General features: G+C 35.5%; 1 protein-coding gene and 1 pseudogene across 1 annotated transcript in view; both read left to right on the top strand.

Annotated features, from left to right (window-relative positions):
• CSMD1 (CUB and Sushi multiple domains 1) overlaps positions 1 to 16740 on the top strand; it is a 2654573-nt gene that overhangs the window by 1900572 nt on the left and 737261 nt on the right. The window lies entirely within an intron of this gene.
• On the top strand, positions 5923 to 6615 carry LOC138144077 (large ribosomal subunit protein uL1 pseudogene; annotated as a pseudogene).

The raw sequence follows: 16740 nt of genomic DNA, 5'->3' as shown, positions 1-16740 counted from the left end.
GTTTTACATCTCTAAACTCTTACATGAATAATATAGAGAAAGAGGAGATCAATGAATTGGGAATGCAACTAAAAAAGTCAGAAAAAAGAACAAATAAAAATCCCCAATGAAATACCAAATTATAAATTTTTAAAAGCAAAGGAGAGATTAATCAAATTGAAATTAAGAAAACTATTGAACTAATAAATAAAACTAAAAGCTGGTTTCACAAAAACAAAACAACACAGCAAAATAGATAAACATTTTGTTAATTTGATTAAAAAAAAAGACCAAATTACTGCTATCAAAAATGAAAAGGGTGAAATCATTGGGCCAGATGGATATACAAGTTAATTCTATCAAACATTTAAAGATTAATTTCAATACTATATAAATTATTTGGGTAAATCAGTGAAGAAGGAGTCCTTCAAAATTCTTTTTATGATGAAGAGATGGTGCTGAAACCAGGAAGAGTCAAAACAGAGAAAGAAAATTATGAACCATTTTCCCTAATGAATATAGATGTAAAAATTTTAAATAATGTATTAGCAAAGAGATTACAGCAACTTATCTCAAGGTTAATACACTATATCCAGGTAGGATTTCTACCAGAAATGCAGGGCTGGTTTAGTATTAGGAAAACTATCAACAACAAACAAACACTAGCAGAAATCATATGATTATTTCAATAGATGCAGAAAAAAAAACTTTTGGCAAAATACTGTACCCATTCCCATTAAAAACACCAGTGAGAACAGGAATAAATGAAGTGTTCCTTAAAATGATAGCTAGTCTCTATCTAAAATCATCAGGAAGCATTATATGTAATGGGGATAAGCTAGAAGCATTTCCAATAAGATTGGGGCTTAAAGAAGGATGTTGATTATCACCACTGTTATTTAGTATGGTTTTAGAAATATTAACTTTAGCAATAAGAGAAGAAAAAAGAAAGGAAATAGAATAGGCAAAGAAGAAACCAAGCTATCTCTCCTTGCAGATGCTATGATGGTATATTTAGAAAATCCTAGAGAATCAAGTGAAAAATTACTTGAAATAATAAACAAATTTAGCACAGCTGCAGGATATAAAACAAGCCCACATAAATAATTGGCATTTCTGTATATTTCTAACAAAGCCTAACAGCAAGGGATAGAAGGAGAAATTCCATTTCAAGTTACTATAGATATTACAAAATATTTGTCAGTCTACTTGCCAAAACAAACCCAGGAACTATATGAGTACGATTACAAAATACTTTTTCACACAAATAAAGTCAGACCTAAATAATTTGTAAAAGTCAGTTGCTTATGGGTAGGTTGAGCTAATATAATAAAAATGACAATTCTACCTAAATTAATTTACTGATTCAGTGCTATACCAATCAAACTACCAAAACATTATTTTATAGAACTAGAAAAAAAATATAACAAGATTCATCTGGAAGAACAAAAGGTCCAGAATATCAAGGGAATTAATGAAAAGAAATGTAAGGGAAGGTGACCTAACTTTATGAGATCTTAAATTGTATTACAAAGCAGGAATCACCAAAAGTACTTGATGTTGACTAAGACACAGAGTGGTGGATCAGTAGAATAAGTTAAGTACACAAGACATGATAGTCAGTGACTATAGTCTATTATTTGATAAAACCAAAGACTCCAGATCCTTTGATAAGAACTCACTATTTAGCAAAAACTACTGGGAAAACTAGAAATTAGTATGGCAGAAATTAGGCATAGACCAACATCTTACATCGTATACCAAGATTAAGTCAAAATGAGTAGATGGTTTAAATATAAAGACTTATACTATAAGCTTACTAGGGGAGCAAGGAATAGTTTACCTATCAGGTGTATGACAAAGGGAAAAATTTATGGTCAAGCAACATAGAAAACATGAAATGCAAAATGAATGATTTTGATTACATTAAATTGAAAAGTTTTTGCACAAAGTCAATCTTACCAAGATTTGAAGGAAAGCAGGAAGCTGGGAAACAATTTTTATAGCCAGTGTCTCTGATAAAGGTCTCATTTCTAAAATATGTAGAGAACTGAGTCAGATTTATAAGAATAAAAATCATTCACCAATTGATAAATGGCCAAAGGATATGAATAGAGAGTTTTCAGATGAAGAAATTGAAACTATCTATAGTTATATGAAAAAAAATGCTCTAAAACACTATTGATTAGAGAAATACAAATCAAAACTTTGAGGTACCAGGGTGGCCAGGTGGCGCAGTGAGTAAGAGGGCCAACCCTGGAGTTGGGAGGACCCAGGATCAGTTCCGGCCTCAGATACTTAACACCCACACCCACACACACACACACAAACTGGCCGTGTAACCTTGGGCAAGTTACTTAACCCCAATTGCTTAAAAAAAAAAGGGGGACTCAGGGTGGAGTCAAGATGGCAGAGTAGAAACAGGACCTCCTAATGGCTCTGGCTCTCACCACCTCTAATCCATGTAAAAGGGGACTCTAAACAAACTTTGGAGCTACAGAACCCAGAAAATGACACAGAGAAACTAACCTCCCACTGAAGACAGCCCACAGAATTGGCCAGCACAGCACTCTGGGAGCCGAGCCCAGCCCCACCACAATGTTTTAGCCCCAGGGTGGGCCTGACCAGCTGCTGGCTGGAGGGATGCCAGATCACCAGCAGCTGTGGCAGTCCAGAATTATCAACACATAAATGCTAAGGACAAAGTGAGAGGTCAGTGGAGTATGGACTTTGGGACCCAGTAGTTGGGAGTGCATCAGCTTTTGCCCACGGGGCGAGAAGCTGCTGAGGGCTGTGGCATAGCCGCCGCCACATGGCAGCTTCAGCTCCTGGCCTGCAGAGTGTAGGGGGACCATGCAGCCAGTCTGAGGGGTAATCACTCTTGCTTTAGCCTGCTTGGATCTGGATTGTGGTCTAGGGTGGAGGTCCTGGGGTGTGTGACCAGCTTGCCAGAGTGTGTGGAGGCTCCAGAGAGGGCCCCCAACTAATAAGTCTGGCAACTGAGAAAACTCCAGCATTTGATATGAGACTCCCCTATCTGGTAGCAGAGTCCTACTCTGGCAAAAAGCCCAAAAGTCAAGTAATTGAGTGGCAACATGACCAGGTAAAGCAAGCAAAGCAAACAGAAGAATCCAATATTAGAATCCTATTTGGGGGATAAAAAGGATCAAAGCATGGAACAGGAGGAAGACAGCAAAGTCAGAACTCCTGCACCAAAAGCTTCCAAGAAAAATACAAGCTGGTTATAGGCCTAGAGGACCTTAATAAGCAGATAAGAAAAGTGGAGGAAAAATTGGGAAGAGAAATGAGAATGATGCAAGAAAATTACAAAATGAGAGTCAATAGCCTGACTGAGGAAAATAATACCTTAAAAAACAGAATAACTCAAATGGCAAAAGAGGCTGAAAAAGGCAATAAAAAGCCAAATTTGCCAGATGGAAAAATAATCTCAAAAGTTCACTGAGTAGAATCATTCCTTCAGAATTAGATTAGAGCAAGTGGAAGCTAATGACTTTATGAGAAATCAAGATGCTATTAAACAGATCCAAACAAATGAAAGAATAGAAGGCAATGTGAAACCACTGTCTTGGAAAATAGATCCAGGAGAGAGAATTTAAAAATTATTGGACTACCTGAAAACCATGATCAAAGAAAGAACCTAGAAATCATCCTCAAAGAAATTCTCAAGGAAAACTGCCCTGATGTTTTAGAACCAGAGGGCAAAATAGAGGTTGAAAGAATCCACCAATCACCTCTTGAGAAAGATCCCCAAAAGAAAACTCCTAGGAATATTATAGCCAGGTTCCAGAATTCACAGATCAAGGAGAGAATATTACAAGCAGCCAGGAAGAAACAATTTGAATATTGTGGAAACACACTCACCAAGATCTGGCAGCTTCTACACTGAGGGATCGAAGGGTTTGGAATATGACATACCAGAGGGCAAAGGAGCTGGGATTAAAACCAAGAATCACCTACCCAACAAAACTGAGTATCATGTTTCATGGTCATTCAGTGGAATAGAGCACTTTCAAGCATTCTTGAAGAAAAAACCAGAGTTGAATAGAAAATTTGACATTGAGATACAAGAAGCAAGAGAAGCATGAGAAGGTAAACAGGGAAAAGAAATCATAAGGAACTTATCAAAGTTGAACTATTAATATTACTACAGGGAAAAATGATAATTGTAGCTGATGAAACTTTTCTCATTATGAAAATATTTGAAGGGAATAGAAATATATATGTATACATGTATATATATGTATGTGTGTGTATATCAGAGGGTATATGGGTGTGTGAATACATATGTGAATGTGTGTATATATGTTTACAGGTATACATAGATAGAGGGGACAGGACCAATTTAATAGGAAGGGATGATACTTAAAAGGTGAAATTAAGAGGTGAGAGGGATATAATGAGAGGAGATTGGGAGAGACAGAATGGGATAAACTATCATAAAAAAGAGGCAAGGGAAAATTGTCACAATGGAGGGGAAGAATAGGAAGGCAAAATGGAATGGGTCAACCTTATTCTCATTAAATTTGGCTCAGGGAGGGAATGAAAAACACACTAAATAGGGTATGTCACTTTTCAGGAAAGTAGGGGGGCAGGGGATGACAGGGGGATGATGGAAGGGAGGGCAGGCTGGGGGGGAGGGAAGTTGGAAGCACCCACTTTTGAAAAGAGACGGGATCAAAGCAGAGAATAGAACAAGTGGGAGGTGGGATAGGAGGGAGGGAAATATAGTCAGTCTTTTACAATATATCTACTATGTTAATGTTTTGCATTATCTGTACATGTACAACCTATACTGAACTGCTTATCTTCCCAGTAAGGGTGGGTGACATGGGAGGAAGGGAATGAATCTAAAATTCAAAGTTTTAAAATCAAGTGTTTAAAATTATATATACATATATACTATTATTAATACTATATTACATGTAATTGGGAAATAAAATTACAGGCACTGGGGCATAGAGATACACCATGCCCTACTGGAACAGTTGAAGTGGGTATGGGAGAAGACATGGGAGAGAGCAGATTGGAGGAGAGGATATCCTGTGGGACTGCTGTTTTGGGGCGGTGTGTAGGGGAAAAATGGGGAGAAAATTTGTAACTCAAAATCTGGTGGAAATGAATGATGTAAATCAGAAGTTAATAAAGCATTTGAAAAATGAAAAAAAAACCCTCTGAGGTACCACATCAAACTGATCTGATTGATTAATATGAGAAAATAGGAAAAGGATAAATGTTGGAGAACTTGTGGGAAAATTTGAACACTAATGCATTGTTGGTGGAGTTGTGAAATGTTCTAACCATTCTGGAGAACAATTTGGAACTATGCCCAAAGGGCTATAAAACTGTATATACTCTTTGACCCAGCAGTACCACTTCTACATCTGTATCCCAAAGAGATCATAAAGTTGGGAAAAGGGCACATTTATACAAAAATATTTATAGCAGGGGTGGCTAGGTGGCACAGTGAGTAAGAGCACTGGCCCTGGAGTTGGGAGGACCCGGGATAGGTTCTAGCCTCAGATACTTAACACCCATACACACACAAAAAAAACTGGCCCTGTAACCTTGGGCAAGTTACTTAACCCCAATTGCTTTAAAATATATATTTATAGCAGCTCTTTTTGTGGTGGTCAAGAATTGGAAATTGAGGAGACCCCCATCATTTGGGGAATGGTTGAACAAGTTGTGGTATATGATTATAATGGCATACTATTGTTCTATAAGAAATGATGAGCAGGTGGAGTACAGAAAAAACCTGGAAATACTTACGTGAACTGATGCTGAGTGAATTGAGCAGAACCAGGAGAAGATTGTACACAGTAATAGCACGTTGTGCGTTGACTAACTTTCATAGATGTGGCTCTTTTTAAGAATTGAAGGACTTGCTTTTTTTTCCCGGCTTCTGACCAGTGACCAGCCATGAGCAGCAAAGTCTCACATGACACACTCTATGTAGCTCTGCGGGAGGTCTTGCATGGAACCCAGCACAAATGAAGAAAGTTTTGAAACTGTGGAGCTGCAGATCATTCTGAAGAACTATGATCCCCAAAAGGACAAACGTTTCTCTGGCACCATCAGGCACAAATCCACACCCCAACCTAAATTTTCTGTGTGTGTACTAGGAGACCAGCAGCATTGCGATGAAGCCAAGGCTGTAGAAATCCCCCACATAGACATCAAGGCCCTAAAGAAGTTGAATAAGAACAAGAAATTGGTCAAGAAACTGGCTGAAAAGTATGATGCCTTTTTGGCCTCTGAGTCTTTGATCAAGCAAATTCTTCGAATCCTGGGCCCTGGTCTGAACAAAGCCGGCAAGTTTCCATCTCTGCTCACCCACAATGAAAATATGGTCGCAAAGGTTGATGAGGTTAAATCTACTATCAAGTTCCAGATGAAGAAGGTGCTTTTTCTAGCGGTGGCTGTTGATCATGTGAAGATGACAGATGATGAGCTTGTCTACAACATCCATTTGGCTGTCAATTTCCTAGTTTCTCTGCTGAAGAATGTGAGGGCATTGTATATCAAGAGCACTATGGGCAAGCCCCAGTGGCTGTATTAAATCAACATGGTGTTAATAAATGGCAGAAGGTGCTAATAAAAAAAAAAAAAAAAGAATTGAAGGACTTATAACAGCTCCAAAAGACTCATAATGGAAAATTCTGTCCACATCCAGAATAAGAAATATGAAGTCTGAATGTAGATCAGAGCATAATATTTGATCTCTTTTTTCTTTTATTTTGATTGGTTTCTTCTTTCTCTTGGTTCCTCCTATTCTAATACTTATTTACAACATGACTAATGTGAAAATATATTTAACATGAATGTATACGTAAAGCCTATATCAGCTCAGTATGCTCCCTTGGGGGAGGAGAGAAAATTGAAATTTCAAAAGCTTATGGAAGTGAATGTTGAAAACTAAAAATAAATTAATTAGTTAAAAAAAGAAGAAAAGAAAGGCCTCGGAAGACTTATATGAAATGATGCAAAGTGAAGTGACCCAAACCAGGACAATATTGTACACAGTACAGAAATATTATAACAGTGGTCAACTGTGAAAAATTTAACTACTCTGATTAATTCAATAATCCATGATAATTCCAAAGGAGTCATGATGAAAAATGTTCTCTACCTGTAGAGAGATAATTGATGAACTCCACCTATAGATTGAAACATATTTTTTCACTTTATTTTTCTTGCTTTTTTTGCAACATGAGAAATACAGAAATATGTCTTTGTATGATTTCACATAATGGGTATTGTATTGCTTGCCTTTTAATGGGTGGAGGAGGGGCTGGAGGGAGAAAGAAAATTTGTAATTAAAAATAAATATTAATTTTTAAAAAAATAAAAATTATACTTGCACAAATTTTTGAAACAATTAAAATCATGATACTGGTTAATTAACAATTAATTTTGCTTATTTGGCCTTATATTTTACATCCCCACTCTAAATAATGTTATAAAATCATAGATTCACAAAATTCCACAGCTGGGAAGAAACTTAGCAATATTCTTCACACACTTTGTACAGGTAAGAAAAACTTATATCAGAGAGAACTGAGCTGTCTCCCTCCAAAATGTCATGATTAGTTTGTAAGTCTTTAGCAAAAACCTCATTCTCTCTCTGTCTCTCTCTCATACACACATATAATAAAATAAAATGAAAGTTATTCATTTTCCTCACTTTAATATTTTCAACCTTGTTTATATGCCACTCAAATTATTTTACATTAAAACTTAATTCCCCTAACTACATGAGGCCAAAAATACATTTCTGAAAATAAGCAATGACATTTTATAATTTTTTGTTTGTTGAGTGAGTGCTGAATGGTCAAGAGTAAATATGAACATAGAATCCATTGAGGTAGTTTAGTCTATTTCTTTTCCCTTTATGTTTTGTTTATTTGCAAAGAAGCACTTAATGGCTCGTATGCAGATCTATTCAAGACACTCTTCTGTTCAAAATCCTTTCATGGCTCCCTTTTGCCTTGCAAGTTAAATCAAACTGCTTCACTGGATTTTAGTGGTCCTCCACAATCTGATGCACCCATTGTTGTTCACGTCAGACTTTTGAGACCCCATCTGGGGTTTTCTTGATGCTATTGATCTTTCACCTCCAGGCATCACATATCACTTTCTTTTGAACCTCTCTAATATACTTATTGTACAATATTTTTAGATGTTTTTGTCTTATCCTTTAATAGATTCTAAGCTCCATAAGGGCAAAGACTGTGCCATATCCTAGCATGATCTATGAACAGTAGCAACATAAATGTTTGTTGAAAGAAGCCAGAAGAGAGTCTTTGAGTTTTATAGAGGTAGCAAGAGAAAGAAAGTGAGGTAAAAATGTATTATGAAGACTTCAGAAGGAGAGCCATTGTTGAAGGACTTTGGTTAGAGGAATAATGATGTAAAGTAACATGAAGAAGCAAGGTATATGCAAGCCCTTAGAATGAAGAAAGAGGTCTCCTTTAGTCCATCTATGTCTACAGCATAATACTTAATCCTACACCCCTGTGCCTTGTGACTATTTATTTACTGTCTTACAACTCCCCCATATTAAGTCCTTTTTCAAACAAATAAGTACTGTTTTGCTTTTGTCTTCTTGTTTGATGAAGGACTGAGACTAATTAGGAAGGCAGTATGTTTCTTTGTTTTTCATTTTTAATATCACAAACACAAACAAACCTATCAGGAATTTGAACTCTCCAAATGATCATTTTCGCAAAGCCCAAGTGACAAGTTTCTGATCTTTTTCTTGAGATTATTTAAAGCTGATTTTCTTTCAACTTGGGCTGGGTACTGGGTAATAATACAGAGACTTTTTTAGGTGACATCATAGAGGTGTGGATCATTGTAACCATGCTTATTCATTAATTCTTTAACAGATTCATTTTTTTATTTCATTGGTTTCACCATGCCAGCCATGTATATGTTTAGCTTACTTACAGAGGTCATCTATAACTCCTACAGGCACATAAACCTTGCTACTTTCTTCTTAATAGGGAAATGCTGAATTATTATTTCATCTTTAATCATCATTTCATATTGAAATGATATCAGTGCTATGTTACTAGTTCTGGGTAAATGATGATGGAATCAGAAAATCAAAGGGGCTTTCTTTTTTTTCAAGAAGAGTGGAGAAAGAAACATTCCTTAAAAATTTAAAGATTTGGCAACTTCTATGAAAGATTGAGTTGCTCATTTGCTGCCAGTCCCATAAAATATTCTTCAGTTTCCAGTAGTAAACTATTGTATCTTCAAAATTTTGATATGTGACATTCATCTTATTTCTTGAAATATCACCCTATTTTCCTATAAATAATTTTTTTCTTTTTAATAGATTTATTTATAAAAATTCCCAGATTTCTCACTATATCCCTTTCACTCCCAGAGAGTTATTTCTTAATTATTTTTTAATAAAAAAGCGAAAGAAAAGAAAAAAAATAATCAAAACATATCAATATATCAAAATATCTGATACAATATACTGTTCTCTGTTATCTTGGACTCTGTTCTTCACCCTTCTTAAAAGGAGTAGAGGAAGGAAGGTGTCTTCTTTGAGACCAAGATTGTTCTTTGTAATTTTGCAACAACTGCTTTTGAATATTTTGTAGAATGTGTTTCCTCCACTTTGTATAGAAATTGTGTATGTAATTGTCTTTGCTTATTTTTCTTTGAATAAATTCACATCTTTATATGTTTCTCTGTATTCATCATGTAAGACCCAAGACAGATCTGATCTAACTTCTCCTTCTATACTTGTCTTCTTCAGTGACTTTTTGCCTCTTACTGTCCCATTAGGGACTATAATATGGATATTGTGATTCTAGAGCTATTAAACATTAAATATTTCTCATCAAAATATTGACCAAACTTCTGTCTGATTTTTCTTCTGTTTGCTTCTTAAAATTTCACCTACAAATACTTGGGGTGATTTAACTTCTCTTCCCCCTACATTAGGCTTTCTGTCTAATGAATTTTCCTCTGTACCACGTTTTATAATTTTGTGAGGCAACATTACTTCTAATTTTCTACACTGTTCTTCAGTAAAATTTTCCTAAAGAGTTTAGTCTTAAATTGGTTTTGTCCTTGGTTGTCAGGCTGAGACCTTGCTGTCTTTTGATATGGAAAGAATGTCAGTGGAGTACACAATCATTAACTTAAATTAAAATGTTAACTAAACTAATTAAACAATCAAAAGCCACTTTGTAATGTCTGTTATTGTTCAGTCTATTGAGTCACATCTTCCTCTTCATGACCCCATGGAATATATGGTCCTTGGGTTTTTTTGGGCAAAGATAATGAAGTGATTTTACATTTTTTTCTCCAGTGGATTAAGGTAAATTGAGGTTAAGTGACTTGCCTAGGGTTACAAAGCTAGTAACTGCCTGAGCCAGATTTAAAATCTAGTCTTTCTAACTATAGATCCAGTGCTCTATCCATTGAGCCACCTTGCTGTTTCCTTATTAATGTTTACTATATGTCAGATAAATAGTACATTGGGGCTACAGAAAAATAGACAGAAATGGAACAGTCTCTACCCTCCAGAAGCTTACAGTCTATCAGAGGGTAAAGATGTACAAAGGTTGGGGCGGCCAGGTAGCACAGTGAGTAAGAGCACTGGCTCCAGTGTCGAGATGACGTGGGGATCGAATCCGGGCTCAGACACTTAGCACCCAATGAGAAACACCTGGCCGTGTAACCTTGAACGAGTTACTTAACTCCAATTGCTTAGGGGTGGCCAGGTGGCTCAGCAAGTAAGAGCACCAGCTCCAGTGTCAGGATGATCTGGGGACCAAATCTGGGCTCAGATACTCAGCACCACACCCAGAAATAACTGGCCATGTAACTTTGAGCAAGTTACTTAACCCCCATTGCTTTAAAAAAAAAAAAAAAAGATGTACAAAGGTAAATGAATATAAACACAAACTAATGTCAGAGAATACATTAAAAAATGATGGGATGCAGGGTGCAGGGAGGTCACCCAGGAGAGGATCCCTGTAAGAGGTAGAAAAGATTCAATATAAGTTCAACTGGATGGAAGCTAGGGATACAACATTAACAGAAATTAATATAGTACAAAGAAAATTGAGGACAGAGAAAGCACTAATTGGGGGTATCAGGGAATGATTTGCTAACTGAGAGAAAATATTTCTCAAAGAAGTAATTTACATTTGTATTTTCTTGTTATTGAGCTGCTTCATTTCACAAATTCATGTTGTAATGTTTTAATTTTTTTCAACGGGTGATAAAATAAAACCTTTGTTGTGTCTAATGATGACATTACATTTTTAGCAGCTGTGGTAATATGGAATTACTATGGATAGCATATAGGAATTGTAAGAGGGGATATAATGGAATATTATTTTGCTCCCACAAAAGTTATTGGAAGATACTCAGTAGCCATAGGGAAGCTCTTGCTTATCTTAACTTTACTAAAACCCTGGCCTTCCTGGAACTATGTCAATGGCCAGAGGGAACTAGAAAGGTAGGGATGTGGCACACAGCTCAGACCTTAGAAGAGAAGAGATTAGATCCTAGTCAGGAGCCTCAAGTATCCTCACTACCATGTTTCTGTTATCTACATATAATCTGCATATATTAAGAGAATGTAGAATACATAGAAGGAAATAAAGTGAGGAGTATGAGAAATTTGACTAATCTTTGAGAAATTTGATTATATACATACATACATACATATATGTGTATATATCTATATATATCTATATCTATATCTATATCTATATCTATATATATATATATATATAGAGAGAGAGAGAGAGAGAGAGAGAAGGAAATAAAGTAAGGAATTTGAGGAATTTAACCCTAAATCTATCAGAAAGGACAGAACCCACTCCCACTTCTGTTTGAGTGTAGGTATGTACCTAGTGAGCACCACACTCACTTCCTTGCTGGAAGCCTAACAACTTCCTCTGCACACTCTGTTTCTGATTTTTTTCATATAGAAGTGGAGAAACTCGTCCCAGGCTAAACTCCCTGGCCCTACCTGGAAGCATCCCACATGGATCATCCCAAGGGAGCAGTAGACCTGGAAGCTCATCCAGGCTACCTCCCTGACCTGGCCTGGGAAGTCCTGTGAACTCCAAAAGTGTGTTTCTCACAGGAATTTATTCTACAGCTCCAGTGAACTAGTTTTATAGGGTCATGGGATTTACAAGTAGAAGGGTCCTAGAGATCATATCTTAGCCCCACCTCCTTATTATACAAACAATAAAAATGGCCCTGGATATGTCAAGCATTTTTCTCTGGGAGCAGCATCTGGATGTCTGTGGCTGTAAAAATGATCTGTAGTACCACTGTAATAAAAGATACAAAAGTAAAAATCCTTATTTATTAAAGTATGGATATTGGAATTTTAAAATGAAGACACATACTTTAATTTAAAAAAATCACTTTTACTGTGGGAGTAGTGCTTATGGTGCCCAAAATATTCAGTTATATGCAGACCCTAACTACAGTGGAATTAGATATTTTATGATTTTTGACATCTATAATTGATAAATTTGATGCTTTTTGTATAAGTTCAACTCTTCTCTCTCTCTTTTTCTCTCTCTCTTCCTCTCTCCTCTTTCTCCCTCTCTCTCTCCTTCTCCTGAACCCAAGTTATGCTTCTGTGACTCTTGAGACTCTTGTCTGAATGACTTCCATACTTCTCGCCTCTGTCATCAGTAGTTAGTGCTGATATTCTACACTATAAGGCTTCCTTACTCTATTTGTTTCTCTTTGCTAGTCATCAAGTTGAAAAATCTCCACTATGACTCCCATTCTGATCACTTTCTTTTGTTTTCAATGATATTCAGCTATAAAGAACCAAGTCTTTCTTTTTTAAAAATTTTAAACTTTTTAGTGTAAACATGGCCGTCAGCAAAGACAAATAATTAAAAAAATGGTTAATAATGAATAAAAACTTACAGAGACATTTTAGGATTTAACAAAGTAGATCCAAATGAATTAACAGTCCACAAAGATATAGTTTCTTTGTTTTTATCTTGTGTATGTGTGTGTGTATGTGAGTGTGTGTGTTCATCTGAGATACTGCTACCTTTGGTTTTGTTTTCTTCATAGAAATCTTCTATTCTTTTTCATATATTGTGTATTATTTTAGAAACAACATAATATTCCATTAAATCACTCAAGTGGATCTGTGATCTCATTGATATGGATGTTCTCTCCAGTATGGTACATTGCAACCCATCCATGCCTGACCATCTCATCTGACTCTTCTTTATGTCCTTTCATAAGTTTGCCACAAGAAACTCAGTCAATGTGCTGGGAGTCATGCTGTCATTTGACATTGCAAGTACATTAGGGAAGTATACTAGCTGTACACTAGTTATCCCTCTTTTGACATTATTGACCCAATCTCCTTTATGAATATACTATAATTTGTTTAAACATTGCCTTGAATTTGTTATCCCAAATAAAGCAACTATATTTTTTATAAATAGGCCTTTCTATTTATGATTTTTTGGAGGAATGAGGATAAAGCACTAGTAACTGAATTACTAGGTCACAAGATATCATGAATTTTGTGTCTCATTGTATATTGCCAATATTGTTTCATATTATATTTGGATCAGTCTAGTCTCACCAAGAATCACCTCCCTCTTCATGCTTCAAGGTCTTCCTCAGATGTTGCCTTCCCTGAGCAGTTTTCTTAGATCCTACTAAGAGATTATTTTTCCCCCTTTAAATTTTCTTTGAAGGCTTCTTTACATATTTATTTTGTTCTTATCACTATATATGTTGTATTATGCTTATTTGTGTATGTGCCATTCCTCCCCCCAAATAAAAAACTCTCCACTCTTGTAGGTTATAATATAAGCTCTTTAAGGGATCATCAGTTTTTATCTTTGCATCCTTAATACTTGGCCCAGTTCTTTGCTGCATTGTAAGTATTGAATGAACATTTATTGGATTACTTTTCCTTTTATTTCATTTATGGACATTTCTCCTTAAGATATTCCAATGTCAGTTTATCCTTCCAAAATATACAGCATATTTGTATATATATATATATACACACACATATATGTAACATATATAGCATACATATGTGTACATATAACTTAAATAATACATATGTACCATAACATTATATATGTATAATATTGTGACCTGTCTGCTTATAAATGGGACCTTTTGTGATTCATTTGTGGAATTTCTTATTGTTCGGCAAACTAATTTAACAAACCACTTAAAAAGATTAAATTATTTCTCTCTCTTTCACACACACACACACACATACACACACACATACATTATCATCATTGGAACCTGAGACTTAAAATTTGTACGTATCATCACCTCTATCAAAGGAAAGATTCAAAGAAAATAGCAACTAAATTCAATTCTCCCTCATTTTGAATGTTTCCTTAATTAAATGTTTAAACCTGCTAAATAAGGAAGAAATACCCATCCCAGGTCATCATAAATCATCTAGTATTAGCAATTTTCAGTAAGAATGGATTTTCAGTGTCTTGCTCCTGAGCTAGACATTCTGAGAACATGTTGAAGCCATGTAACAATGTCAGGATATGATAGTGATGGTTTCTGATGTTGATGGTCCAAGTTTGGCTCTTTAATTTATTTATCGGTGGGCATATTTATTCTAAGCACTTAAGGAAAGTCAGATGACTCGTGAGCAAGGACATTCAAAATGACATCATCCTCAGGTGCTATTTTAATATTCAGTATTTATCCTGCAAAGTCTAGAATATCTATAATATGCACCTGTTTCAAATCAAATTGTTACAATAATATATTCATACAAAACATTGCAATTTGTACTGATTTTTATTTTTAATAGAATGTGATGGCTGTAACACTATTTTTAGTATTATTTAAAAATAACAAGATTAATGTATTCCATATTTATTTTGAAGAGCAGATGTTTGACACTGTAAATATTAAAGCAGGTACAAGTAAAATGGTCAGACAATTCAGGAGAATTTCTCTGTTTTTTTCAAGTTAAAAAGAAAAACTCATAGAGGTTTGCTACATTCTGTGTTCTCATGAAACCAAGGATCATAGCATAATTTGTAAATTACAAAATAAAAATATGAGGTTAATAGAGGCTAGGTTTTGATTTAGTTGGTATAAAGAGCTTCCCAATGAGACCACTCTCTCTACCGATGAAGGTCAGCTCCTTTTCTACAACATGTATTCTTGAAGAGTTGCACTGACAGGTTAATTGGCTTTCCCAGCATCACACAGCCAGTACAAACTCACACTCAAAGGTAAGACTTTAACCTATGTCTTCTTAGATTCAAGGCCATGCTCTATCCAGCATAACATGCTATCCCCATCAATAGACTGGAATAATTTTAAAGTATAGATTTGAATATAAAAATCAATTACCCATTCTTCTCCCCTAAATTATTAATTCTCTTCCCATTCTTAAGGAAGCAATTTTTCTTTAAGACATCAGGAGTCAAAATATTAGAATTTTCCTTGATAGATTTTTCTCCCTCTGCACTACCACAGTTATGTTTTGTAACCAATTCACACCAATATTTTTCGCCTTCAGAATGTCTTTTAAATATTCCCCTTCTTATCTACTAATACTCTACACCAAGACCTATCACCTAAATTCTTATAACAGCCTATTGATTTCCTTGTCTCCATTTCACTATCACTTCAGTCCCTTTGGCACTTTGATGTCAACTTAATCTTCTAAAAACACTACTCTGACCACACTACCTTGCTATAAAAAGTCTTCTGTATTCCTAAATATGTACCCATCTAGGTTGAACTAGGTGACCTCTGAGGACCTTTTCATCTCTGACATTACATGATTCTGTGATCTAATGGGCAAAACCTCACACTAACAGTCAAAATCCTACTAATTCTGACTCTAGATGGACTTTTTAACATTTTCTCTAGTGTTTCACAATGACCTATTCAAAATTGACCTATTTAGTATTTCCTAAATATATTCATAGTTTTACCTCTATCTTCTGATCAAACTATTTCCCCTCCCCTGAAAAATATCTAGAATTCCCTTCCTTCTATAGATTATAAGCTCCTTGAGGACAGGGACCTTTTAATTTTTGTCTTTGTTTTTCCAGTACATAGACCTCCTCATTCAGGTGTAAATTAAGATCATGAAAGGGACAGATTTGTAGGTTCTGGTGAGATATTGTATAAGACTGTCCTGTTGGCTAGTTGAGGAACAATAAAGACATATAGGCAATGATGGTTGAAGAAGTTGATAGACTGTGATGAGGTTAACATCTTAATATTTTATGACATGATCCCTCAATGTTTTCAAGATTTCATTATTTCCATTATGTACTTATGTGCATATTTGTTTGGGCTAAATTTCTGTTCTTTTCTTTTTCTTCTTAAGAACTGTTTCTGCTTCTTTATACTCAAAATCAGGGATCATAGAATGATAGAGCTAAAACTGAATCGGAACTTTGGCATCAACTATTTCCATGCTCTGATCTTACATGTAAGAAAACTAAAGGACCAAGAAGTTAAAAGTGACTTGCTCAAAGTCATGAAGGTAGTAACTAGCAGAACCCGGATTTTAATGTGATTCTGATGCCAAATTTAGTGTTCTTCCTTCCTTCCTTCCTTCCTTCCTTCCTTCCTTCCTTCCTTCCTTCCTTCCTTCCTTCCTTCTTTCCTTCCTTCCTTCCTTCCTTCCTTCCTTCCTTCCTTCCTTCCTTTCCTCCTTCCTTTCCTCCTTCCTTCCTACCCTCCTTCCCT

Source organism: Petaurus breviceps, unplaced genomic scaffold (genome assembly GCF_028583685.1).
Source record: "Petaurus breviceps papuanus isolate PSGF00001 unplaced genomic scaffold, PetGlider_PUasm1.0 90686, whole genome shotgun sequence".
NCBI classification, from domain to species: domain Eukaryota; kingdom Metazoa; phylum Chordata; class Mammalia; order Diprotodontia; family Petauridae; genus Petaurus; species Petaurus breviceps.
The sequence above is the reverse complement of the archived record's forward strand: the minus strand, read 5'-3'. Positions and strand labels throughout refer to the sequence as shown.